Source organism: Manis javanica, chromosome 5, assembly GCF_040802235.1.
Source record: "Manis javanica isolate MJ-LG chromosome 5, MJ_LKY, whole genome shotgun sequence".
Taxonomy (NCBI): Eukaryota; Metazoa; Chordata; class Mammalia; order Pholidota; family Manidae; genus Manis; species Manis javanica.
The window spans coordinates 30,636,124-30,661,598 of record NC_133160.1 but is presented as its reverse complement, the minus strand read 5'-3'; the positions used below and the strand labels follow the sequence as shown (position 1 = coordinate 30,661,598).

Here is a 25,475-nt window from a genome sequence, read left to right as displayed (position 1 = left end):
GGGAGGCCCTGAAGAATTTCCAGAAGGGTGTGAGATGGTCAGCTCTGTGTTTTGGGATGATAACAAGGATGGTTTTCGGAGATAACTCTCGAGGCCAAGAGGCCAGAGAGCTTTTTCAACAGGGCAAGGAAGAAAGGGTGAGGGTCTAGGATGGTAGATGCAGAGAATAGAATTCCAGATACACCTCCTTGGTCCAATTGGCCATGGGTGACAGACTGGACGTGGGGGCTGAGGGACAAGCCGTCAAAGTTGACTCAAAGTTTATGGTGGCAAAATGAGAAAATCCAGATAGAATAACCAGATAACAAGTCTGTGGGAGGAGAATAATGAGCTGAGTAGTGGAGATGCCTTATTTAAAATTCCTGGATAATATCCAGGGGAGGTTGTCTAGGAGACAGTTGGACATGTGTGTCTAGAAGTTCAGAAAGACGTCTGTCTGCTCTGAAACACCAGGAGATGGCTTACCTTCAAAGGTGTCTTGAGAAGTTAAGGGCAGGGGAAAAGATGGAAAGATGTTAGAGAAAACTAACACTTCTAAGGGTTGAACATGGGCAGCTCTTACATTATGAGAGGGAAGTAGGGGAAGTGTAGGTGAAAAAGACCCAGTGATATTCTGGCTAGAAAAGAGTTTCAAGGAGGAGGAAGTCCGTGGAATGTTAGAGCCATCTCTGTACAAAAAAAAAAGGGACTAAACAGGCAATTGGATTTGGCAATAGAAAGTCACTGGTGATGTCTGAGAAAACAGGGAGTGACAGTACCTAGGGAGGGATGGGGAGGAGGGGGAAGGAAGAGGGGAGGTAAGGTTGGGAGGCTGGGACAGTGGAATTTTTTTTAGGATAGAGAAAATCTGTAAATATCTAGGGAGTGAAAGGGAGACAATGAAGATGCCAAAGTTAGCTTCCTTCTTCTATTCCAGATCTGATTCCCTGGCTGAGCAGGACACACACACAAAAGGTTGTCTGGACAACACTCTCAGTGTTGTAGAAGGATGGCAGGGCAATGTCAGTGTGAATTGTTCTTTAGGTGCTGGTCACAGAATCTTCATCCCTTTTCTCTCCCTCTTCAATGAGGATCAGAACACCTCATTGTGTACTGAATTTTACAAGCCAACCCTTGTATTTTAAAATTACAAGTTATTAGGGAAGTCAATAGGTTGACTCATTATTGATTCCCAAAGACACAGACCACACCTCCTTAGTATATAAAAGTCCCACATTTGCTGGTCACATCCCTCCCACCTCATTATATGTGTGATACCTCATCACCAAGTCCCTCCAAACTGTTAAAACAGGCAGAAAATTCTGATGATAGAATCTGCTCCTCCCTGCATAAGGTCAGGCACCTTCCCCAATTCTTTCCCTCTCTGGAGTTGCTTGGGGAGTTAGTCAGCTTTTCTGTTATAATAGCAACTTCCACAGTGGATTCAAGATGGAAGGTGCTATGAGAGTGCCAATTATTAGTTTTTCGTTTTGTTTTGGCCACGTATCAGATAGTCTTCAGCTGTGGCTGGCTAATTGTGAACTGCAGACAGCATCAGTGACACCCTGGAACTTGTCAGAAATGCAAATTCCGGCCCCTTACTCCAGACCTCCAGCCTCCACAGCCCAGAGGAGGGGCCCAGCCACGTGCGTGCGCTTTAATGAAGCGCTGGGAGGTGAGGCTGCCAGACACTGAAGCTTGAGGGCCACGGGTTTACCTGCAGCCTTTTTCCCTCAACAGCCCTGACTGAGAGGTATCACCTGGGGGCTTTTCAGAAACGCAGACTCTCAGGCTGTACCCCGGACCCACTGATTCAGGACCCGCGCTTAAACACGATCCCCAGGGCAGCAAGGCAGAGCAGACCCTGTGGACATTACCGTGTCTGCCTAACGGAGGACTTTCTCTCCGTTAAGTTAGAGGACCTGACGCCTAGCTGGAGGAAGGGTGCAATTGTCTTGAATAATCCAGCCCACTGAACCCAATGTCCAGCAAACTGCCGGATTATCTTCGCGGAGCGGTGACAGGACTCAATGTCAGGCAGGGTAAAAAGGGAGTACTGGGAGGGGGAGACTCCGGCGAGCGCTCCACATTCCAGGTTGGTCCCCAGGAGCAGGTGTGACAGGAAAGCACGAGACAGGGGTGATTTCCACGCAGGGGAGATAAATAAATGGAACGTGACCCGGGGAGCGCAGAGAGCTCCGCGGGGGGCGGCTGGGTCGGAGGCCCGGCAGGCGTCGCGGGTGTCCCGGATGGGGGGAGGCGGCCGCTGCCCGGCGGGAGGCCGCAGGGCGGGGGGCGGGGGCGGAGACCGAGGTGGGCCGCAGGCCGGCTCTGGGGCGGGCGGCTCTGCGGCTCCCCGCCCCCGGCCCGCCCCTCCGCGGCGCCATTTTGCAGGCGGCTGTCGCGGGGACTGGAGGCGGCGGCGGGCACTGCGGCGCAGAGGCGCGGCGGCAGGACGGGAGCCCGGCGAGCTGCAGTCAGGTGAGAGCCGGGACGCCGCGTCCCGGCCCGACCTGCGGGCCGCACCTGCCTGACCGGCCGCGAGGTGCCTGCCGCGCCCACGAGGCCGGCCTGGCATGGTCCCCGCGTGCTGTCACCGGCCCCGCGGCGCGGCCTGCGCTCCCCCACCCCGGCCCGTCTCCCAGGTCCCCGCACCCGCGCGCCACCGTGGCCGCGGGGCCCGTGGATGCCCGTAGACCCCCAGCCGCCGCCGCTCCGCCGGACCCTCTCGGGCCCCGGGGCAGTCAGCCTGCCGGCCGCGGAGCCGCAACGCGCCCGGACTCTCAGGCCGCGCCGCGGGCAGGCAAGCGGGTGGTGGTGGGATCCCCCCGGGGCGGGCTGGCCGCTGCCGCCTGCTCCCCGGCCCTCGGCCCGCGCGTCCTGGAGTCGCTCTCCCCTCGCCCTTCCCCCGGGAGGTGCGCGCCAGCATCCTCGCTCCCTCCGGAATTCAGGGCCATCTAGAGGGGAGGTGTGCAGGGGGGTGGTGGGTGTTTTTTACATACTTGCTTTCTCTTCTCCTACGAAGGCTACGGCAAGTAATTTTAGAAGCTGCTGCTCTGACCTCGGGGCCTTACTCCCTGGCCTGCCCCCTGGGGGTCGAGGGTTCCCCATATGGCTACCTTGCTGGAAAAAGACTTTGACATTTTCTAGTGTGACTACTTCAAGGGCTCAGAATTTTCTCCTTCCTTTGACTCTGGTTGTACCCTTGGATGGGTAGCTGACAGGAACTCGGCCTACAGGCTGGGGGTTCTAAGCATGACTAACGGGAAATTCTTGATTGTCAGGGCAAAGGGTAAATGAGGGTAATCGCAGGTGGAAGAAAGTAACCCATAAGGGATTTCTGGGTCTGGTGCGTGAGCAGTACCTTTACTTTTATTTTTGCAGTGCTGGAGGGGGGAACGGGACGATGCTGTCCCTGTTGACATTTGGTTCATACTTGTGCCCAGAATGCCAGGGATGTGCGAGGACATGGGAGCAGGGACTGAGACAGTCTGGTTTGAGCTGTCATTAATTGGCCACGTGACTTCCCTTAGGCCAGTCTTTTCCTCCCTAAAGCCAGAGGCTAGACTGGAAGGTGGTGTGGTAGGGAGCGGGGCATTTTCGTTTCTCTGTTTTTGCATTTGAATGCTGTTAGGCTGTGGTCTCACCATTTCCACGTGTCTACAGCTCCCTTTTCATCTTCGTACATGACTTTGCCTAGCCTATCCCCTGAAGATGTTTGAGTCTTTATCAAGGGCCTTTCAGCTCAAAAATCCTGAATTCAGAACTGGGTTTTGGCTGACTCTATCAGGATCACTCACTTGTGAAACTACTACTAGTCTCTCTTCACTCATACAGAATCGAATAGCTTGTGGGCACCACTTTTCACAAGACGAGCCATAGTGGGTGTGCACAGTGTAAGCTCTCATGATACACCTGTTAGTGGAAAGGAGGTGAATGGGTGTGCCCAGCTGGTTACCTGTTTTCACCTGACATCCTGAGCATGGCTGTCTGCTTTCTAGACCATTTCCTTTGTCAGAATGGCCACTGGCTTCTTTCTTTGAATACCAGGGCATTTCTTTTTGGTTTCTTTGCTTGGAATGTGGGGTAATTTTTTTTTTTTAAGGAAATACGTATTAAAGGAACTTTCATATCACCAGCTTCCACCCCCTGCCCCCCATGGTTGCCTGGTAGTTGTTTTCTGATTGTGGCAAAGTTAATTAAGCTGAGATATAATGTCTTTTAGGATGTCTCCAAAATGCTTATGGAAGTACCTGGCTAGAATAGAGTGTTTTGCCAGGTTTCAGACCACAATGCGTATCCCTTTTGTGTAGCAAAGGTTAGTGGACTTACCATTTGTAGAAATGAGTTACGTGTCCCAGGAGCAAGCTCAAATAGTCTTCTGTCAGTCCATCTGCTAATTTGATGCCACATTGCTGTTGAACAGATTTGTTGAATAAAACTCTGTCTTTGCACTCAAGGAGCCGCGGTCTGGTTTGTTGGATTTTGGAATCTTGAGCTGGTTATTGCCATCCTCTTTTATGTCTTTAAAGACAAACCTGGGATCCATTTGGGGACTCATTTCTGGCACCAATGATAGCTTCAGGAATTTTACCGTTTTGGTTAAGGGAATTAGAAGTCAACAGTCATAATTTGCAATTATATAGTCCTTTGTACTTGTAAATGAAAGCTTTTTAAAAACATTTTTATTTAATCCTCTTAGGCTTTTTAAATTCAAGCATTCTACAGCCCTTCCCTGACCTGCTTGCAGGCCTTGCCTATAAAAAGCTCCCAGCACAGTAGCCAGTTCCTAGTGCCTGCTAACCTCATTAATTCATTTTAACTCCTTGCTGTTCTTCCAGTTATTCTGTCCTTAAGAAGGCCACTTGTCTGGGCTTTCTTTTATTCTTTTGCTGGAGAACTCCTGCTGCAGGTTAAGCTGTGCATTATTGCTGCAGGATTTAAACTCTCCCTGTGTGCTCTTTATGGCCCTCTTCATTTCCAGCCTGTCATTCTGTCGCATCTTCTAGATTGTTGACTCTCCAATAATTGAGGTCTGCTTGCAGCTTATATTTTTCATAGGCTTTTACACATTTAATGTATTTATTCAGAGCCTACTGAGTGCCAGGTAGTGTCTTTGCTGCTCTGGTAGTTGCGTGGACATTCCTTGCCCACATGGAGCTCACACTTTGGCGGGGGCAGGGGGGAAGACGGTGAAACTTCATGCTCTGAAGAAGAGTGGAAGAATTGGGGGTGTTAGGTGTTGGTATGGGAGCTGAAATTTTAGGAAGGCCTGAATCATCTTTGAAGGTGTGAAGGAAGCAGGCAAATGGATATCTAGAGGAATATTCCCAGTGGAGGAAACAGCATATACAAAGGCCCTGAGGCAGGAGGAGGACAGCATTTGGTTTTAAGGTCAGAGAGACAGTGGCAGTTGGATCATGTAAGGCACGTAGCAAAGCCTGTATATTTTACTTTGAGGTGGGTGGGAAACTTTGCAGAGTTTGAGTAGAGAAGGGACATGAACTGATACAGCTTTTAACAGGGACGTGCTGGTTGTGGTTATGTGAAAATAGACTGAAAGCAGGGAGCGCAGGGCAGTACAACAGGGCTTCCCGCCAGCGCAAGGCTGAGGGTGGTGGGTCTGACCTGTGTGGTGGAGTGGGGGTGGGAGGTAGGTAGAAGTGTTGGATTCTGAGGTAGGGCTGAGGAGATATGGCTGATGGACCAGATGTTGGGGGTAAGAGAGCTGAGGGCAACACCAAGGTTTTTGGCCTGAGCACCTGGAGTGAGAGTGGCCATTAAAGAAATGCTGGAGGAGAGGGATAAGGCCTGTTAAATTGTCATGCCAGCCTGACATGCCCAGTTGCAGCAGCAAAGGAGGGAGGGGAATGGGTATTTTGGGGGAGGTTTTCCTACCTGTAAATGTAAATCTTCTTGGGAATTTATTTTTGTCCTTTGTCTTAATTCCCTCCTCTGACTTCAGGCAAGTCCCTGACCTCAGATCTGGGTGGCCTTGAGGCTCTCTGTGAAAGTACAATCCAAGAAGGAAAGTTCCATCTCCTCATTTATTCATTAGCCATTTCTTGCACTACTATAGTGGGGTTGCATGTTATGCAGTCCTAGAATCTAAAAAAAACACAAAAAGCGAAAATCTGGATTCATTAGAAAACAAGCCTTGACAATTCCTAAATTCCAGGAGGTGTGGCATACATGATCTGCATATACTATACACAAAAAAATCTAAGAATTCAAGCATACTGGATGCAGCAGTGGACAGTGTATAATGGCACAGAGGACCATATTTAGAACTTTAATGTTCTCACTTCTGTAAACTTCTCAACGACTCTAGATGGCAGCTACAGCCTCCCCTTGTTGGCCATTGTCTTGACTGTAATTCTTCCCTATTTGTTATTTCTCTGTAGCTTGAATGAGTCCTTCAGTGAGGTCGGTGTTGCCTTGGGCCTCTGCTTATATGGCTTTCTGTGGTCAGCAGTCAGGAGAGCATTCTTCATTCATGAGTTCTTTCTGTAGGTTTTGCCCAGAGCAGCCGATCCTTCAGGCTTGCTTATGCCCCTTGTCCTGGGGCATCACCGTGAGTGCCTGATGGAGGCCCGCTCTATAGTCCTTCTTGTAAGTATATAAATCTTACAGGGTTGAGCCCCCCTTTTCTAGGTTGAATGGGGAAGCACTTTAATAAGCATGTTTCTTCTAGGTGCCTCTCCAAGCAATAGAGGGAACCCAAGAAAGATTAGACCATGAGCCCCAGGTGATGCCAGTGCAATAATCATGGCACCAGTGGGCATCCAGTTATGTGCTGGGCACTTGAGTCATTATCTTAGGCCCAACAACTGGCAGGATAATTCTGTTTTGTGTTTCATTGATGAAGGAACTGGATCTTGGTTATCTTCTCTATGTTAACTCCTGGGTCTTGAATTATTATCTGAATGCTCCATTAATCTGTGGGGCCCTCAATGATAGAATGCTGTTCCCAGATTTTGTCTGAGGTTTTGGTTCTAAGTTCCTTTTGACATAGAGCAGAGAAGCTAGCATTAGTGCCAGGTACTCTGCCTAGCACTTATGTTCATTGATGTCCTTTAATCACAGCCACCCTGTGGAATAGATTCCATGCTTATTCCCATTTTACAGCTGAGGATGCTGAGGTTTGGTGTCCAGTCAGCAACTTGCCTGAGGTCCAGGTGCCTCCAGGAGGCAGAGTCAGAATTTGACCCCATGCTGGTCAAATTGCCAGGATCAAAGTTAGACTCTAATCTAACCTGTGTTCCAAGATGCTTTTCAAAGAATTGGGATTGAAGGTAGGGTTGGGCAGGGGGAAGGGGCATTCCAGATGGAGGGAACAGGATGAGTAAAGGTGGAAGGGCATGTGGGAGGGGTTGAGTGTGTCAGGATGTTGGTGGGAGGCAGAGAAGTGGGAGGTGGAAAGGGTGTTTAGAGCAGAAAGGTCCTTTGACAAGATACTGTGGCACCTGGATTTTGAGTGGAAGGCTGAGAGATTCCCAGAAGGGGAGTGACTTGTCAAGATGTGTATTGTGGAAAACTCTTCTGGGCAGCATGGGGGATATGCTGGGAGGAGGCTAAGGGCTGTGGGGAGCAGGACCCTTCTTGCTTTCTCCTGCCTTCCTCCTGTCTGGCATGTTCATTTCCTGGCTACAGTGTTTTCCTCTATGCACCCCAGCTTGGGTCCCTTGCTCCTCCTAATTAGTCCCCCCATTTGTTCTGTAGGAACCTTCCACAACCTCCCACTCCAACGCGTGCGCTTTTCTTTTATGTGGTCCTCCTGGGAGGTGGCTTCTGTTTGTTCACGTATGTGCCTCCAGATTTGTTTAACTAAACCTGCATTAGCTCTTTCATTCTGCACCATCACAGAAGTCTTGGCATATGACTCTGTGACTCTGCAGATGGACTTCCCTTTGCTTCTGATGGAAAGCACTTGTTCTTGCCTGTGGTGAGATTTCAGCCTCAGATTTGGTCTGGCTTTCTTGTCCCTGCTGCAATGCTGCCTAAATCCTTTGCCACCCCCAAAGGCAAATCACTTGGTTGGGGGTAAAACCTTTTCCTTGTCTAACAGAATAGATCTCAGAATTGAGAGCTGCTCATTCAGAAGGTCTGGGGCCTGATAATTTGCATCTAAACCAGTTCGCAGGTGATTAGGACATGGCTTTATGAATTATTCTTCAAAAGTATGGTATGGCATGAGATAGATGAATGTATCCATATTTTGAAGTGTTAAGGAGTATAAGAAGCATGACACTTTTTTATAGTCTTCTGTTTTATCTAAAGGTATTGTGAATTTTTTATTCTATTCCAGGAATGTCAGTGCTTGGTTCAATATGAAACATTTTCCTCCTTAATCTTCATAGTTGATGCTGCTAGATATGTTGTATTTGATCCTGCTTTCATTGTGGAATATACTATTAAGATGTGCGTTTTTTTGTCATAAGTTGCAAATACTTGTCTGTGCTTTGAATTCAAATCTGTAAATCTTTTTCTTTTCCATGTCTCTTACCCCAAGATTTTATTAATATTCACCTGTATTTTTCTCTTAGTTCTTTTTTTATAGTTGGTTATAATTTAGTATTTTTATTGGAGTGTGGTATAAAGTAAGGATTTTTTTCCTTTACATTTATTCCAGTGCTCCTTATTCATTAATTCATCCTTTTCTTACCAACTTATAATAATACTTTAGTCATATGCTGCATCCTTAGATCTGTTGTGGGGCTTACTGTTTTATTCCATTTATCTGTCTCTCCTTTGACACGACCTTGCTATTTTTATCATTACAATCACTTTGTAGTAGGTTTTACTATCTGGTATTTTTCAGTTTAGGGTTTCAAAATAACTTTTAATGGGAAATTTATTAAATGCTTAAGTTAATTGGGGAGTCTCGTCATCATCTTTATAGTATTAAATTGTTTTGTCTTTGCATAAATCTTTTGATTTATGCAAATCTTTTACAGCTCTCAGATACTTGCTTACTGCTCTTTATTTAAACATATTTACTCTTTAGAAGGAGAGGATTTCCCCCCCACTTCTCTTCACCCCTACCTACACTATTTCTTAACTGGTACAGAGCAAGTATAGGGAAAGTACACTGCTTGCAGTCTCTGTCTCTTATAACAGACAAGCTGTATTTTTCAGGATAGTGAATGCCAGCCAAAACCTGTGTCTGAACAACATAAAGTTATTTCTTGCTTACATTATTCTAGGTTGTTCTCTCTTAAGTGGTGAGTTGGGGATCTAGGTTTCATTTTAAAGCACAACCGTCTTCTAAGTTTACCATGGAATTTTGTGCATGGAAGATTTTTTTATGGGCCAAGCTTGGAAGTGGTAGCGTTTTTCTCCCAGTCTGTTTCTCCCTATCCTATTAGGTGCAAGGGGGTGGAACACAGAATTGTTTTTTGTATCTGAGAGGAAAATAAAATAGCACTGTGCCTGCTGTGCTATTTAACCAAGTTCTTAATATTCTTATTTCTCAGTTGATTCTCTTGAGTTTCTTAGGTGGACAATTATAATAGTTGCAAGTGATTACTTTTTTGTCCTTATGGTTATACACTTCTTAAGTTGTAGGGTGCTTACTGAATAGGTTTAAATGTGATAATGGTCCCTTTTAGTATCAATTTTTATTGGACTGCATTATTGTATATAATCTTCAATTATATTGAAGAAGTGTCTTATTTTCAATGTCTTTTTCACTAAATTACATTATCATACATAATGTTTTTGAATGAACAAAATTTGTCACCTTGATATTGATCTTGGAATTTTGTATATCATAGAAACTCCAGGTAGACTCTGTCCTAGTTAATTGCGGTATTTCTCCAAATAAGTTCAGTTTCTCTGCTGATATGAGGATGATCTCCAATTTCTTGCCAGGAGGAGCTGTATGAGCTGTATCTTTCCTTCAGGTTCATCCCAAGGGCTTCTGTTTTCCAGCCATGCCATCATATGGTGCAGCTGCTGGCATCTTTTTTGTCAGGGATTCTGACCTGCAGGCTTTGAAAATGTTCTCTCCCTCCGAGAAGTTTTTGTGGGTTCTTGTTTCTCTTCCTTTATTCTTTCATCCCTGTGAAGATAAAAGTGAATACCCAGCACTATTGACCTTGCCCTTTCTGTTGAAGTTTTTTCTTGCATCTGCTTCCTGGCACCTAGTGTGAGTTCAGACCCTGCCTTTCCAGGCTGCACATCCTGCCACCTGCGTTCCCGTTTTGAATGATTGGTGCCGGGCAGTGTCGGCACCCTCACCTCCAGAGCTTGTGTGGGATCTATAGACCCTACCCGCAGGGGCTCTGACTGTTGTGGCGGCAGGAAGCACCTCCAGACCTCTCAAAAGCCCTGGGAGGTAGATGGGGTAGGGGCTCTTTCCTTACTTCACTTGGGCAATAAAAGCAGACACAGGGCTCAACTCATTTTTTTCTAGCATTTAGTTCAGTGCCTTAGGGCAAGGCTCCAAAATGGCTTCAACATTTTTCCAATTTCAGTTTTCAACTCTGAGATCTCATATTTATTGGTTTCTTTCTCAAATAGATGTCAGTCAACATAAATATATTTTCCAGATTTTGTTTTGACTGGCTCACTTTTCATTCCTATGTGTGTGTATACATCAGAGTGTTGCATATACACGTGTGTGTATCTCAAAAGCTTCACAAACCACATATAGCCTTATATGCTGGGTATTCTGTTATTTACTATTCCTATATCATGAAGGGGAAAAAAAGGTAATTGTGATACCCTTCATTGCCTTTTGGGATCTGATTATGAAATACATGGCTCTGAAGTAATAAGGCTTTTGTGTTGGAAATGTTATTCGTAGTGTCATATGGTAAAGGGAACCACATGAGGGTCTGTGGATAGGATAGGGGAGGGGCTCTTGACATGGAATAACCTTACAAAAAAAACACAAACCCAAAGCTTTGAGATATAATTCACATACCATAAAATCCACTTTTTAAAAGGGAACAATTTAGTTTCTAGTATACTCACTGAGATGGGTAACTGTCACCACTATCTAGTTTCAGAGCACTTTTGTCACCCCAAAAAGAAGCCCTGTACATTACTAGGTTCACTCATCATTATTTCCTCCCCTCAGCCTTTGACTCCCTCTGATCTGTACTATTTCTGTGGAATTGCTTTACCTGGGTATTTCATATAAATGGAATCATATCATATGTGGTCTTCTGTTGACTTTTTGCTTAGCCTAATGTCTATTATGATTTGCCCAGGTTGTAGCGTGTATCGGTACCTCGGTACCACAGTTTGTTTACCTGTTAATGTATATTTGCATTCTACATTTTAGAATAATGCTGCTATGAATGTTTGTGTACACATTTTGTGTGTTTTCAATTCTCTTGGGTAAATATCAAGGAGTGGAATTACTGGGTCATTCGGTAATTCTATATTTAACATTTTGAGGAGCTGTCCTGAATGGATGCATCAGCAATGTATGACAGTCCAATTTTCTCCACATCCTCATCAACACATGTTATTGACGGTCTTTCTGAGTATAGCTATTCTTTTGGGTGTGAAATGGGATCTCACTGTGGTTTTTATTTGCATTTTCCTAAAGAAATTATTTTATTTGCATTTTCATGTTTTATTGGCCATTTGACTAATTTGGAGATCTGTCTGTGAGAAATACACTCACTGGTCCGGATTCAATAAGTGGACACGAAGACAAAGAGAACAGCGGAGCGAGGCTTTAATGACGGTGTTGCAAGAACGGGTGTCTGGTGAGCAGGCACACCTGGGGAGATTGGCGCCAATAATTTGTCTCCTAGTACGCGAGTCTCTCCCCTGGTTCCTCATTGGCTGAGTACTACAGGGTTCAATTCACATTCTTTCCCGGACGTCGCCTAAGGCAGTTACATCTTTCCCTTAACATTTGTCTGTATTTTATCGGTAGGTTTAAAAAACTCAAATCAAACAGGTATAGCCAGGCCCTTACTAATTCCGCCCCCACTCCCCCCGCCCCCCTCAGCCTGAGCATCTTCTACCACGTGGCCCTTTGTTAATACCTTACTGTTAAAATGTTTAAACATCCTGGTGGGAATAAATCACATTTAGGTTTTATGCTCTTTCCTAACATGTCTATTCAAATCCATTTTTTAAATCTTGTCTTTTTATTGTTGAGTTGTAATATTAATTAATAGATTACATACCAGTCTCTTGTCTGCTACATAATTTGCAAATAATTTTTCCCATTTTAATGTCTTGTCTTTTCCTTTCTGATGTCCTTTGAAACACGATCACTTTTAATTTTGAAGTCCCGTTTACCTATTTTGTTGTTACTTGTGCTTTCGAATTCATACCTGAGAAACCATTGTCTAACCCAGAGTCACAAAGACTACCTGCATCTTCTTCTAAGAGTTTTATATTTTTAATCTCTTAGATATAGGTCTTTGATCCATTCTGAGTTAATTTTTGTATATAGTGTGAGGTAGGGGTCCAGCTTTGTTCCTTTACACTGGAAAGTTGTCTCAGCAACATTTTTTGAAAAGACTCTTCTTTCTCTCCATTCTTGGTACCCTTGTAGAAAATCATCTAAGGTTTATTCCTGTATTCTCAATTCTGTTCCTTTGATCTCATCCGTCCTTACACCAGAACTTCACTATCTAATTACAATAGCTTTATGTTGTTTTGAAATTGAAAAGCAGGAATTCTCTTGTTTTGTTCTTTTTCAAGATTGTTTTGGCTGTTCTGGATCCTTTGCATTTCCATTGGAATTTTAGGATCAGTTTGTCAGTTTTTGTCAGAAAGACATGGGATTTTGATGGTGATTGCAAAGAATCTGTAGATCAGTCTGGGTGGCAAGAATTTCATCTTTTTAACTGAAAAATTTCATGAGACAACAATTACCTGAACTAGGAGCAAAACATCCTGATACTGTCTTATAGCCTACTCTAGCCTACTCCATTCTATTGCACCAATCCATTTTTTTAATTACAAAAATTGACTCCAGCCTGCTGAATTGATTTCTCTATTCACTCTCCTGCGTCATTATCTATTGTTTCATGATTCAAGTCACCCTTGACAGCAAATTGGAGTCATCTGGGGAATCTTAAAAATGTATCACTTCCTGGTCTCATCCCAGAAAGTGGGGTGCAGTTGATCTGAAACACAGCCTACATATTGGGGTTAAAAAAAAAACAGCAAAACTCCCAGGTGATTGTAGTGTGCAGCCAGGGTCAAGAACCATTGGCATAAATGAACTATAAGGCAGATGTTTGCTGTTTTTAAAGCCCATGCAGAGTTGATTGAACGTACTATGGGATGGAAACGTGCATATTTTTAGCTAGAGATCATCATGTGTGAGACCTTTGGTCACTGTGGTGGAGAATGCATTAGAGAGACCTGTGCACTTCCTCTTAATATGATCACTGATGTTCCTCTCCAGTGAAATAAAACCTCCTCCTTGGTGTGTGCAGGTGTCCCTGGTCTGTAGAGAAAGCAAGGATGGAGCAGAGTTCCTAGAGTCTGTCATTTCTCTGGAATTTTTCTGTCTTTGGCCTTTTTGCTATAGGAAATGGAATGATTTAAAAGAAATAGTGCTGGAAATTCATAGCTGTTTTAGGGGATTGTCATATAAAGAACACTGAAGCTATTGATTGGAATTACTATTGAAGTATATGTAGCCATTGGTCAGAATTGCTCAGAATTAAGGTCAGACTGACTGGAAAAAGATCAGAAAGTGGAACTGGTGTCCTGTCTTAAATTGTTAAGGAATATTAGGATTGTAGTGAAAACTTTTGCACATAAAAGAACTTATTTTACTCATTGACTATTCTTTTTTTTTTTAAATTTTGGTATCATTAATCTACAATTACATGAGCAACATTAAGGTTACTAGACTCCTGCCATCATCAAGTCCCCACCACATACCTCGTTATAGTCACTGTCCATCAGCGTAGTAAGATGCTATAGAATCACTGCTTGTCTTCTCTGTGTTGTACAGCCCTCCCCATGCCCCCCCCCCACATTATGTCATTGACTATTCTTTTTTCTGGTTTATTTGAAAGTAAAATTTCTTTGTATGTGTATATATTTGTACTTGTTTTAAAATAAGAGGCCATACAGGGACTTTTTAAACCTAAAGCACAGAGTTTTTAAACCTTTTTAAACTTTTTACTTAGCAATATATCTTAAGCATATGAACTAAGTCATTAAGTAGCCCTTTAAAACATGGTTTTAACAGCTCATTTGTGCTCAGTGCATCATGTTTTATTTGACAAATCCTGTTGTTGGTTTAGCTTATGAGCTGTTTTTTCTTGCTGTGGTGAACATAATAGTGAACAGCCTTGTATGCAAATCTATGTGCATTTTTCAGATTATTTCTTTAAACTACATTTTTGAAAGGGACATAATTTGCACTTCTAAGGCTTTAACACGTATGTGACATACATGCAGGATACTTTGTGCATCTAGGTTAATACATGGGGACTTAAGCTATTATTTTAACTTTTTTTAACCCCAATTTGGGTAAAGAATACAATCATTGTATTTACTTGACTTTTCTTTGATAACTAGTGAGTTTGAACACTTTTAAATGAGGCTTTTGTTTTGCTACTTATATTTTGTTTGGCTTATTCATTTCCTTGAGCAGTTAGTTTTTCTAGTTTTGTGTTTGTCTTTTTCCTGGTGATTTATAGCAGTTCTTTTTATATTTAGGATACTAGCACTTTAATAAAAAATATAAATATTCTCTCCATTTGTCTTATAATTTTGTTTTATAATGTATTTGAGGAGTAAGTTTTATTTATAGAGTATGTTCCTGGGGTTTACTTTTCAGAATAGAAATCTCATTTTTCCAACTTCCAAGTTTCAAGGTAACATTTTTCTTAAAAATGAACAAAATCTATCAGCATGCTTTTGCTTAAAATGTTTTTTAGATTTCAAATTTGCTTGCCTATTAAAGTATGATAGGAATAATAAGCTGCATTAAAAAAAGTAAAATTTGAACTTGAAGATTTTTTTACTAAGATATCATTGATATACACACTTATGAAGGTTTCACATGAAAAGCTACACTCACCCATATTATCAAGTCCCCCTTCATACCCCATTGAAGTCGCTGTCCATCACTGTAGTAAGATACCACCGAGTCACTACTTCTCTCTGCTACACTGTCTTCCCTGTGACCTCACCCCCCCACACCATGTGTACCAATCATAATACCCCTCAATCCCCTTATCCCTCCCCCACTCCTCCCCTTTGGTAACTGCTAGTCCCTTCTTGGAGTCTGTGAGTCTGCTGCTGTTTTGTTCCTTCAATTTTGCTTTGTTGTTATATTCCACAAATGAAGGAAATCATTTGGTACTTGTCTTTCTCTGCCTGGCTTATTTCACTGAGCATAAGACCCTCTAGCTCTATCCATGTTGCAAATGGTAGGATTTGTTTTCTTCTTATGGCCAAATAATATTCCATTGTGTTTATGTACCACATCTTTATCCATTCATCTACTGATGGACACTTAGGTTGCTTCCATATCTTGGCTATTGTAAATAGTGCTGCAATAAACATAGGGGTGCATATGTCTTTTTCAGACTGGGCTCCTGCATTTGAAGGGTAAATTCCTAGGAGTGGAATTCTCAGGTCAAATGATATTTCTATTTTTAGTTTTTTGAGGAACCTCCATATTGCTTTCCACAATGGTTGAACTAGTTTACATTCCCACCAGCAGTGTAGAAAGATTCCCCTTTCTCTGCATCCTTGCCAGCATTTGCTGTTCCTTGTCCTTTGGATGTTGGCCATCCTAACTGCTGTGAGGTGATATCTCATTGTGGTTTTAATTTGCATTTCCCTGATGATTAGCGATGTGGAGGTCTTTTCATGTGCCTGTTGGCCATCTGAATTTTGCTGGAGAATTGTCTGTTCATATCCTCTGCCCATTTTTTAATGGGGTTATTTGTTTTTTGGGTGTTGAGGCGTGTGAGTTCTTTATATATTTTGGATGTTAACCCCTTATCGGATATGTCATTTACTTATACATTCTGCCATACTGTAGGATGCCTTTTTGTTCTGCTGATGGTGTCTTTTGCTGTACAGAAACTTTTTAGTTTGATGTAGTCCCAGTTCATTTTTGCTTTTGTTTCCTTTGCCCGAGGAGATGTGTTCAGAAAAAACTTGCTCATGTTTATTACAGAATGGTTTTGTAGTATTTTATTATAAAGTATTTTACTGTCATAATTTAGCCAGCCCTTAAATATTGGACATTTACTTTTTCTACAAATAAAGTGAATGTAATTATACTCATCTAGTTATTTTCTTGGAACAATGGTTTTACTGGATATGCATTTTTAAAGGGATGGCTATTAAACATTTAAAAATGATTCTGACCAAAAACATTTAATTGATAATGATGGTATTTCTTTGATCATAGAACAGGGAGGGGCTTTCTAAGCAGAAAAATGTTAGAAGAAATTGCAAAAAGATAATAGATTTGACTTCAGAGAGATTTAAAAAAATAGCCTTTATTTCAGTGGTAGAAGTAGAATGGAAAAAGCAGTCGTTTACTTTTTCCCAGGGAAATGTTTTCAACACAACAAAGGGTTAATGTCTTAATTTTATAAGGAGCTCTTATAAATGAATGAGAAAAAAAGTTATTAAAATAATGAACAAAAGGCACTTGCAGTTCATAAGAGAACTATAGACACGTGGATCATAAGAAATCAAGATTGAAACCAGATGCCATTCTTTGCATGTCAGATTTGCATAAGTTAAAAAAAAGATCTGGGAATGGCAAGTGAGGTTAACATACATACAGTTTTCTTCTCTTGTGCTTTGCTTTTTTTGTTAGCTTGTCAGCTTTCCCAGAAGGAATTGGGAAGGTTTCCATTTTATATGGGAAGATGAGGCTATAACTGGCCTATGAATTTATCTGAGCCTGGCACCTCTTTTGAGCATAGTTTTTTGGTTCTGTAATTTTCTGTTTGTTTTTTGTTATTTGTTTAGGATTAAAAAAAAGTTTTGCTAAAAAAAAAATTGCCCACTTCATCCAGATTTTTAGTACATACATTTGCTTCTTTTGTAAGTCCTTTAAAAAATACAAACTAAGTGTAAAAACCTGAGCATATAGTGTTTGTGTTTGCCCATGTTTGGGGGAGATATTGTCATATTCAGCAAATATCATTTTAACTTTCATTGAAAAGTCCTGTTTTAAATCAGGAGTTAGGTGTTTTATCTACCACATTGATGAAATAATTCAGCAGCTCATAATTCTAGCCTGAGTGGTATTGGCCCTTCCTGCTTTTTAAATGTTAACATCCCTTTAAGGAAATGATCAAATATGACAATTCTCTATTATTCTCCCCACCACCATTTTTTCGGTGGGTGTTTTTCTCTGTGAAATCAAAGTCTAGCAACGACAGCATAATTGCTTTTGCACACCAGTTAAGAAACAAGAGAAACACTGAGCAGTTTCTCTAAACAGAGCTCAAAGGGGCCTTTCTGGGAGAAAGTCAGGTGGTGCGTCATTGTGCCCCACGTGACGTTTCCTCTGAGTTGCTAGCGGGACCACGGCTTTGATCTGAACCCCGTAGCCTTGTGTGCAAAGGGCAGGTTTTCACATTTCCAGAGTATGGTGGAACCTACAGAGGGGAGGTGTGTTGGCACTGTGACAGAAGTTCAAGGATGCCCACTGATAACTCAGTCTTGTTTTTGTTGAGTGGTTCCTCCTGCTTAATTCCTTTCTCAAAGATTCCTTTCTCAAAAAATGCATACATTTTCCTAATATTAGAACTTCTGACCCAGTTCTACATTTTGGTCTCTGATTGTTCAGTGGAGTAGAATGTCAGTCCTTCCAGACAGTGGTTTTACTCATCAGCTAAAAAAAGGACTTTCTGCAAGTAAATATTTATGGAGTCATAGTACTTTTACTTACCCTTTCAGAATTTTTATTTGATTTGTAGCAAAAATGATATTTTGTTAATTTGCAACTTTGCTCTCATAGAAACTTCTTTTTTAATTAATATTTTTTAGCTTTCGAAAGGACTTAAAAAAGCAGCGTACACATGTTAGAAAATAATTCTAACTTGTCAGAATTGGATAAAGCAAATTTTGAGAGTCACTTACCTTTTAAAGCCACTATACTTCAGGGTGGTATGTTTACCCTTTCCAGCCCTTTCTTGTGTCCACAAATAAATTCTACATGATTATACTTTTAATAGAAGTGGGACTATACTATCCATATTGTGCAAGTTGCATTTTTCAAAGAAGGAAATAGATAATTCCAGTTTAACGGGAAATAAGCTGTTCTTCTAAAGCTTTTCTTGTTACTTTTTTCCATGTTCTTCCCATTACTTGTCTTCTTGAGTAATCCTCATTGACGAATGGTCCCTCTTGTGCCTCACTTCTGACTCTAAATTTTAAAAAAATTATTTAATTGAAGTATTGATATATATATAGATTTTTAATAAGTGTAGCTTAAAATAAATTTATAGTTACAAAGATTTTATTTGGGGAACTAAATAACCTTTTTTTTTTTCAGCTTGCATGTAAAATCTGTACTTATCTTATGATCACTTAAAATGAGTAATATTTTCTGTCCCAAACAGCCCTAGACTAATGTTTAGTTTCAAAATTAAAAAAACAAAAAACAGAATTAGCTTAGGCTTACTAAAGGCTGGACTGGTACAGGTCCAATGGCGTTTGTGTGCTGTTCACCTCGGAATCATCCGTGAACGTTGATGCCCACTCCAACAGAACAAACAGCAGAAATGAAGGATTCACAGCGTAATTATTTTCCTATGAGAAACTTGTTGCTCTCTGTCTCATATGTTTTTCTTTATAATGGAGGGCCAGGCTTGTTCCTAGTAACTTGCTGGCTGTTCAGAGATGCTGCCTGAGTCAAGCTCTGGGTTCCTTTTAGTGAAACATAAACGTAGGTACAAGCATGTACAATCATGTTCATTTAATGAACAATAAAGTGAGCACCTGTGCACCTATTGATAACCTAGCTTAAGAAATAGAATGTGATACAGTCTTTTAGGAAGTACCCTTGCAATGTATTAATATATTTTTAAAGGATTTTCAAAGAAAGTGATTTTTGAGTAGTTAAATCTTCTCTTTGCCCCACAAATACAGCACCTTCTGTTCATTATGTCAGAATCACTGAAGGCAGCATAGAGTCGTAAATAAAGGGGAGGGCTCTGCCGACATAGGCCTAGTGGGCTCTGACCCCTGCACTGTCACATCTCATATGCCTCAGGACCTTGACCAGGAGGCCTCATCCCTCTTGCGGTTTTACTTGTAAAGTGTGGGCCCAGTGGTGATTCCTGAGGGTAGTTGTGAAGATGAAATCACACAGATATATTGTGTAGTACAATGCCTGGCATATAGTGGGAACTGAAGTCTTTAAAAAAGTGTTTTTTTTTTTTTTTGTCTCTCTCTTTTTTTTAAATCCAGGCTCTGTGTTAGGGAATATGGGTGTTAAAACATTATCAAGGAAGAAAGCCCACCTGGGTGCAAAATTGCTTTTTCCAGGTGTTCTAAAATACTTTGTGCAAGCGAGAGTAGATTTTTTTAGGGATTGAAGGTGCAGTTTGTGGTCCTGCCCAGGGACGGGCTGGGACCTTGGAGATGTTTCATGAGCATGAAGAGGTAGTAACAGATCAAGTTCTAGGATTGAGCCCAGCTGAGTGAGAAGTAGACTATTCAGAGTGCCTCCTGCTGGGTTTAGTATTGCTCTTTATTTTTATTTACTGTTTGTTTTTCTCTAGCTAGGTCTTGACTCTGCTAACCAGGACTCCCTGTGTGGTTTTGACTTTGGACTTCACAGCACAAGATGTAGCTCAGCGGCTTCTAACGGAAAGCATATGGACAGGTCTGCGCCTCGGCATTTTGGTGCGTCTGAAACCATCTCTTGTCCTGCTTTTCATGATAAGAGTTTTCCTGACAGCTCTTTAGTGTTAGAACGCATATGCGCTTGCCCTTGCCCTTTGTACATGTCAGCAAAGGTCTAAATGTAATACTGGGAATAATTATTTGGTAAATGCTAAGAATAAGGTCATGGGCTTCTTTATTTCTTTAGGCCAAATTCCTTGTAAGTAGATTAAACTAGAAAATCAACAGGCACAGTCTTACCACTACACTAATTACAAGGAAGAAGGTAAATATTTTCATTTTCCTTTACATGCTTTTGATTTTTTTTTATCAGAAAACATTTGAGTACCTACTGCCTTTGGGGCTCTCAGTCAGGGTCACAGGTATGAACTTGGGGGTTAAAGAGATTTAAGACCTGTTTTCCCTTACTCTTCCTAGCATTCTGCAATTTAAGTAGACTAAGTATGTTTACATTTCCTCCCACCTACTCTCATCCAGAAGCTCAGTGGGGATTTTGGTTATTTAAATTTTTTTGCTATTATAAACAACACTGTGCTGAAATTTCTTGTACATATTTTGGAGAGAATACCCATAAGTAAATTTCTAGCAGTAAAATTGTCGGGCACAGTGGGTAAGATTTCTCTGTTTTCAAATTTTGATAGATATTAGTAAATTGTCCTGCAGAGAAGCTGCAAGAATTTACAGTCTTACTGATAAACATTCTCTCAAACACTTTGTCTTAGAACAAAATTTTTTCAGTATGGTGGGTGAAAAATATTAATGGTATTTTTACTTACCTTTAACTTACATAAAGTAAAATTCACTATTTAGATATTCAGTTCTAAGAGCTTTCACAAATGCTTAGATGGGAGCATTCCTTTTAAAAAATACTTTTTTTTTTCTAATAAAAGTCTATGCTTGCTATTTTAAAAAGTGAATAAATAAAACAGGAAATTCCAAAAATTAGGAAGGAAATATCCTTGATCCAACCACCTAATGATAGTACTGTGAACATTTTTATGTATTCCTTTTACTCTTTTTGTTCTCTCTGTGTAGTTTTTTTTTTCTTAAGCCATTATCAAATTGTATATGTCACATTCTTAAACATAATATTTTATTAAGGACAAGGGACACAAGGGGAAGACAGTTCTGTCTGAGATACCTGCAAGTAAATGGTCTCCCAGCTCTTGAGTTTCAGTTTCCATCTTTATATTTCAATTCACATATCTTTCTCTGCTCTGTGCTCTCATAGAGCTTTTCTCTCAAATCTCTGGTGGTCTTCAGTGACACTTGTCAAGTGTACATACCACTGCCTGCCCAAGTTCAGCATGTCCAGGCCTGTTGAGTTCCTGTTTTTCTGAGCTCTCACGCAGTTTGATAATTATCGTGTTTCTATAATTCACTCGTGTCCCAGTCTGTCCAGTAGATGGTCAGTGGCCTCATGTGAACTCCATGCTCGTTGTTGTGGCAGTTGAGGAAACTAGCTGAAAAGTTAGCTTATTTTCTTTGAGACTATCAGCATAGATCCTAAACCATTAAGCTCTTACTAAATGGGGCAAAGAGAAGGCTTGCTAGTCAGTACCTTTCATCTTTGTTATGAGAAACATACAGGTGAGAGTTCACTGCCTGAGTGTTCATAGCTGAGAACAGCAGCTCTGGCCAGTGCCTGGAGTCTGCTTACCAGGAGCCTGGCTCTGACTCATGTATATCTCAGAGAGGGTGATCACTGATGAGGAGGGACTCTGATATAAATTGAATCAAAAACTGAGCAGTGAAAGAGAAGAAATTTATCTTTTTTATTGGTGGCTCATTTCCAAGTGGCTGTGTTTGGTAATTCTGGTGTTTTTGGTTTATAGACTCTTGTGTGCTATTGACGTCAGCATCCCACTTTCTCATTACTGAACATGTTGCATAAAAATGCATTGTTTATATGCACAGTAGTTTGATCAGTAGCAACAAGAGAATTAAATTTACTGGAAAAACTGGGTTGTTTCAAAAACCTATGTAAACACTGATAATAGTTACAGAACTTACACAAGAAGGTAAGGAAGAAAGACGGAAGAGTTGTGTAATGGTTACTATGAAAGAGATTCCAAGCATATTAGAACATCTCTAGCCTTCTCAGTTGGATATGTTTAAAAATCAACATGTTACTGTTGAATGAAGACCAGCTGTTTATGAACTGCCTTAGTCTGCTGACTTTCTGTTTGGTATGGAAAAATCTCATCAATAAGTTAGTCCCATTCATTCCTTTCTAATGATAATTCTTTTAAAAATTAAAAAAAAATTTGTTTTAGATTGCCATACAAAACTAGAGCCTGAAGTTTAGTAGTTATAAAGCCCCCTCTGGATTTGAGTAGTTTCTGCTAGTAGTGTTGATGGGCCCTGTGTTTTATTTAGATTTCTCTTGCTGGGTCTGAGCTTCCAGTGATGAGCCCCTGACTCCCCTTATGACTTTTCAGTTAGCACATGGATTTCCGCTTTGGCCTCTCTCCTCCCAGTATTGCGGAGAAACTAGGTTACAGCACCTCCTCACCTCCATCAGAGTGCAGGATGCTGAGCTGATTGTGTAGGATAGTAATTACAGCGTTGGTTTTGCTGTTTGAACTAAGATCCATGGCCATGCCTGTGTTCTGTGTATGTGTGTTTGTAAAGTCAAAGTATCAGAACACACTCTTTGGATGCAGTCTGATCATGATTGCCATGGTTGTGCACTCTGAAATAGCATTTAGCTTTTCTCTTTTCCCAATACCCACTTTCTTAGACCATCCCTGTTCAATACAATTATTATAGGAGTCACGTACATAATTTTCTGGGAGTTTTATTAAATAAAGTAAAGGTAGGTAAAATTAGTTTTAGTAATATATTTTATAGCTCAGTATATTAAAAAGGTTATCACTTCATGTAATCAGCATAGAATTATTAATGAGATCATATCACCTTTCTTTTCATAGTCTTTGAAGTCTGGTATGCATTTTATTACATTCAAGGCACATCTTAGTTGGACTAACCACTTTTCATGTGCTCAACAGTCACATGGGGCTGGTGGCTTCTGGCTTGGGTGGCACAGCTCAAGGCTCAGATTGCTTTATCTACCACTGTGAGAAGTTTTCAACTTGTAAGCTTTTGGATTTTTGGGTATTCGTAATGTAAGCAACTTCTGTTCACGGACAGTGTAATAATATATACTCATACATGAATGCTGCTTCTACCAGCTTCCCCTTTCTCATTTTTTTTCTTTTTTCCTCCTTTCTCACTTTTTTTCTGTCAAATTAAGAGGCTTCCTATTGCCTGGAAAATGCTTTTGAACCAGTTCAACAAAATAAATTGATTGCAGTATTTCTAGATGTTAATTCTTATATTCATTTATTTATTTGACTTGAGAAGAAAAAATCTTCTTGATGTATTTTTAAGTTACTTATCTGTATATGTAAAACCTTTTTTTTTTTAAAGTAATTTTCTCTTTTACCCAAGGATCACAAATATGTTTTGTAGCTTATAGTTTTAGACATGCTAGAGCCCAATGATAGTTCCCATTTCTTCTAAAATAAAGAATTGATGACCTAGGAAAATGAGATGAAGTAACAGTACTATAGTGATTTAAAGACATCCTTTGGAAGAGTTGAAGACAACATAAGGGTATGTGGAAATACAGGAAAATCATGAATCCCTGAACACAGTAGGTTTGCAGAACAGTAAGCATGCCTAACCTTCCAAGCATACCTTTGGTTTTCTCCATTATTCAGGGGTAGCCAGCCACGACGGAGGTGAGCATCTAGTCACCGGGAAGTGCTGACCCACCCTGCTGCCATTCCTGGGGGCACATAGACACACCAGTTTGGTGTGTGTCATCCCTGGTTTTGAGGACCTGTGTTTCTTTCAGTTTGTCTTGCCTGCATTTTTATTTCAGTATTGTCCTTAGGCAGTGGCTTAAGGTTTAAAAATTCAAGTGATACATACACTGTAGAAAAGTAAGAGCAAAAAGTCACTTAACAATCCTATCATCTAAAGGTAATCACTGCATCTTTTAGTGATTTTCCTCCATTGTGTGTGTGTGTGTGTATACAATATAATGGGGTTATTATGGATGTTTTGTAACCTGCCTTTCCCTCCACTCAGTGATAACACTCATGTCAGTGAGTGCTTACATTATCAATTTTTAAATCCCCACAATGTCCTTACAAGAATGTACTCACAATTTAACCAAACCAGTTTTCTATTTCTAGACATTAATATTTTCCCATCCAGTTTTGGCTTCTTATATTAAGCACTATTTTAGTGAACATTCTTGTAATGAAAAATTGAGCCTATTTTAATTATTACAAAATTCCTAAGAGTAGAATTGTGGGGTCAAAGGCTTATGTGTATTGTTAGAGCTATTCATTGGTGTTGCTAAATGATCATCTAGAAATGATAAGCCAGTTATTACTCCCTCAGCAGTATATCTGTGTGCCTCCCTGCTAAAGGGACATTTAAGGATTATTCAATAGTCTTATGATTTGTTGAATGAATTGTAAATGATGCATTAATTTTATTCTTTTTTGACTTTTTCACTTTTTTTAAAGAAGAAAGCTTACATGCCCTTATGTTCCCATTAGCAGTACAGTTATAATCACATTAAAAAAAATCTTGACAGTATTAGGAATTCTTGCAGCCAAGCAGACTCCTTTAAAAAAAGAATATATATATATATATATATATATATATATATATATATATAGGTATCATTAATACAAAATCACATGGGCAACATTGTGGTTACTAGATTCCCCCTATTATCAAGTCCCCACCACATACCCCATTACAGTCACTGTCAGCAAGCAGACTCCTTTTAAGTGTGTGTGGCTAGGGTGCCCTGAAGCCAGTATGCCAGAGAACCTGATTAGGTGGTTTGCTAGATCAGCTCTTAGGTATACCCTCCACTCTCTGAAATCGTATTTCTTGCTGGCTAAAATTTAGGAACCAAATAGTAAACAGTGTGGATTCCTCACTGCATGAGCTCAAGAAGAACAGACTTTTTTTCAGATTTCCTCAGTTTTCCCCTTGGGTCTGTCTTTTTGTTTTTAATTTTTATTTAAGTATCATTGATATATAATCTTATATTGGTTTCAGATATATAACACAGTGATTCAACAGTTACTGATATTATTAAATCCTCACCCGCTCTGGTGTGGTTACTATCTGTCAACATGGGAAGATGTTACAGAATCATTGGCTATACTCGCATGCTGTACTACTATCCCCGTGGCCAACTTATAGTACAGCTGAGAATTTCTGTCCCCCTTTATCCTCCTTGCCCTCCCCCATGGTAACTGCCAGTCCTTTCTCAGTGTCTATGTGTCTACTGCTTTTTTGTTCCTTCCGTTTTGCTTTGTTTTTATATTCCATGAATAAGTGAAATCATACGGCATTTGTCTTTATCTGTCTGGCTTATTTCACTGAGAAAAATACCCTCTAGATCCATGCATGTTGTTGCAAATGGCAGGATTTCTTTTCTTTTTATGGCTGAATAATATTCCATTGTATATATGTACCACATCTTTATCCATTGCTCTGTTGCTGGACACTTAGGTTGCTTCATATCTTGGCTATTGTAAATAATGTGATAAACACAAGGGGTGCATATATATATATATATATATCTTTTTGAATCAGGGATTTTGTTTTCTTTGGGTAAATTCCTT

At 40.8% G+C, this 25,475-nt stretch overlaps 1 protein-coding gene across 5 annotated transcripts in view; it reads left to right on the top strand.

The window, feature by feature from the left end:
• The first annotated feature begins 2,329 nt into the window (after positions 1 to 2,329).
• Positions 2,330 to 25,475, top strand: part of SLC23A2 (solute carrier family 23 member 2) — a 143,141-nt gene continuing 119,995 nt past the window's right edge. For 3 of the 5 annotated variants that reach the window (XM_037017374.2, XM_037017380.2, XM_037017377.2), the window contains exons 1-2: positions 2,338 to 2,460; positions 19,689 to 19,812. The gene's annotated coding sequence lies outside the window, so the exon portion shown is untranslated. Of the gene's footprint in view, positions 2,461 to 19,688; positions 19,813 to 25,475 lie in introns of all 5 variants that reach the window. The other 2 variants (XM_037017376.2, XM_037017375.2) reach the window with 2 other exon arrangements.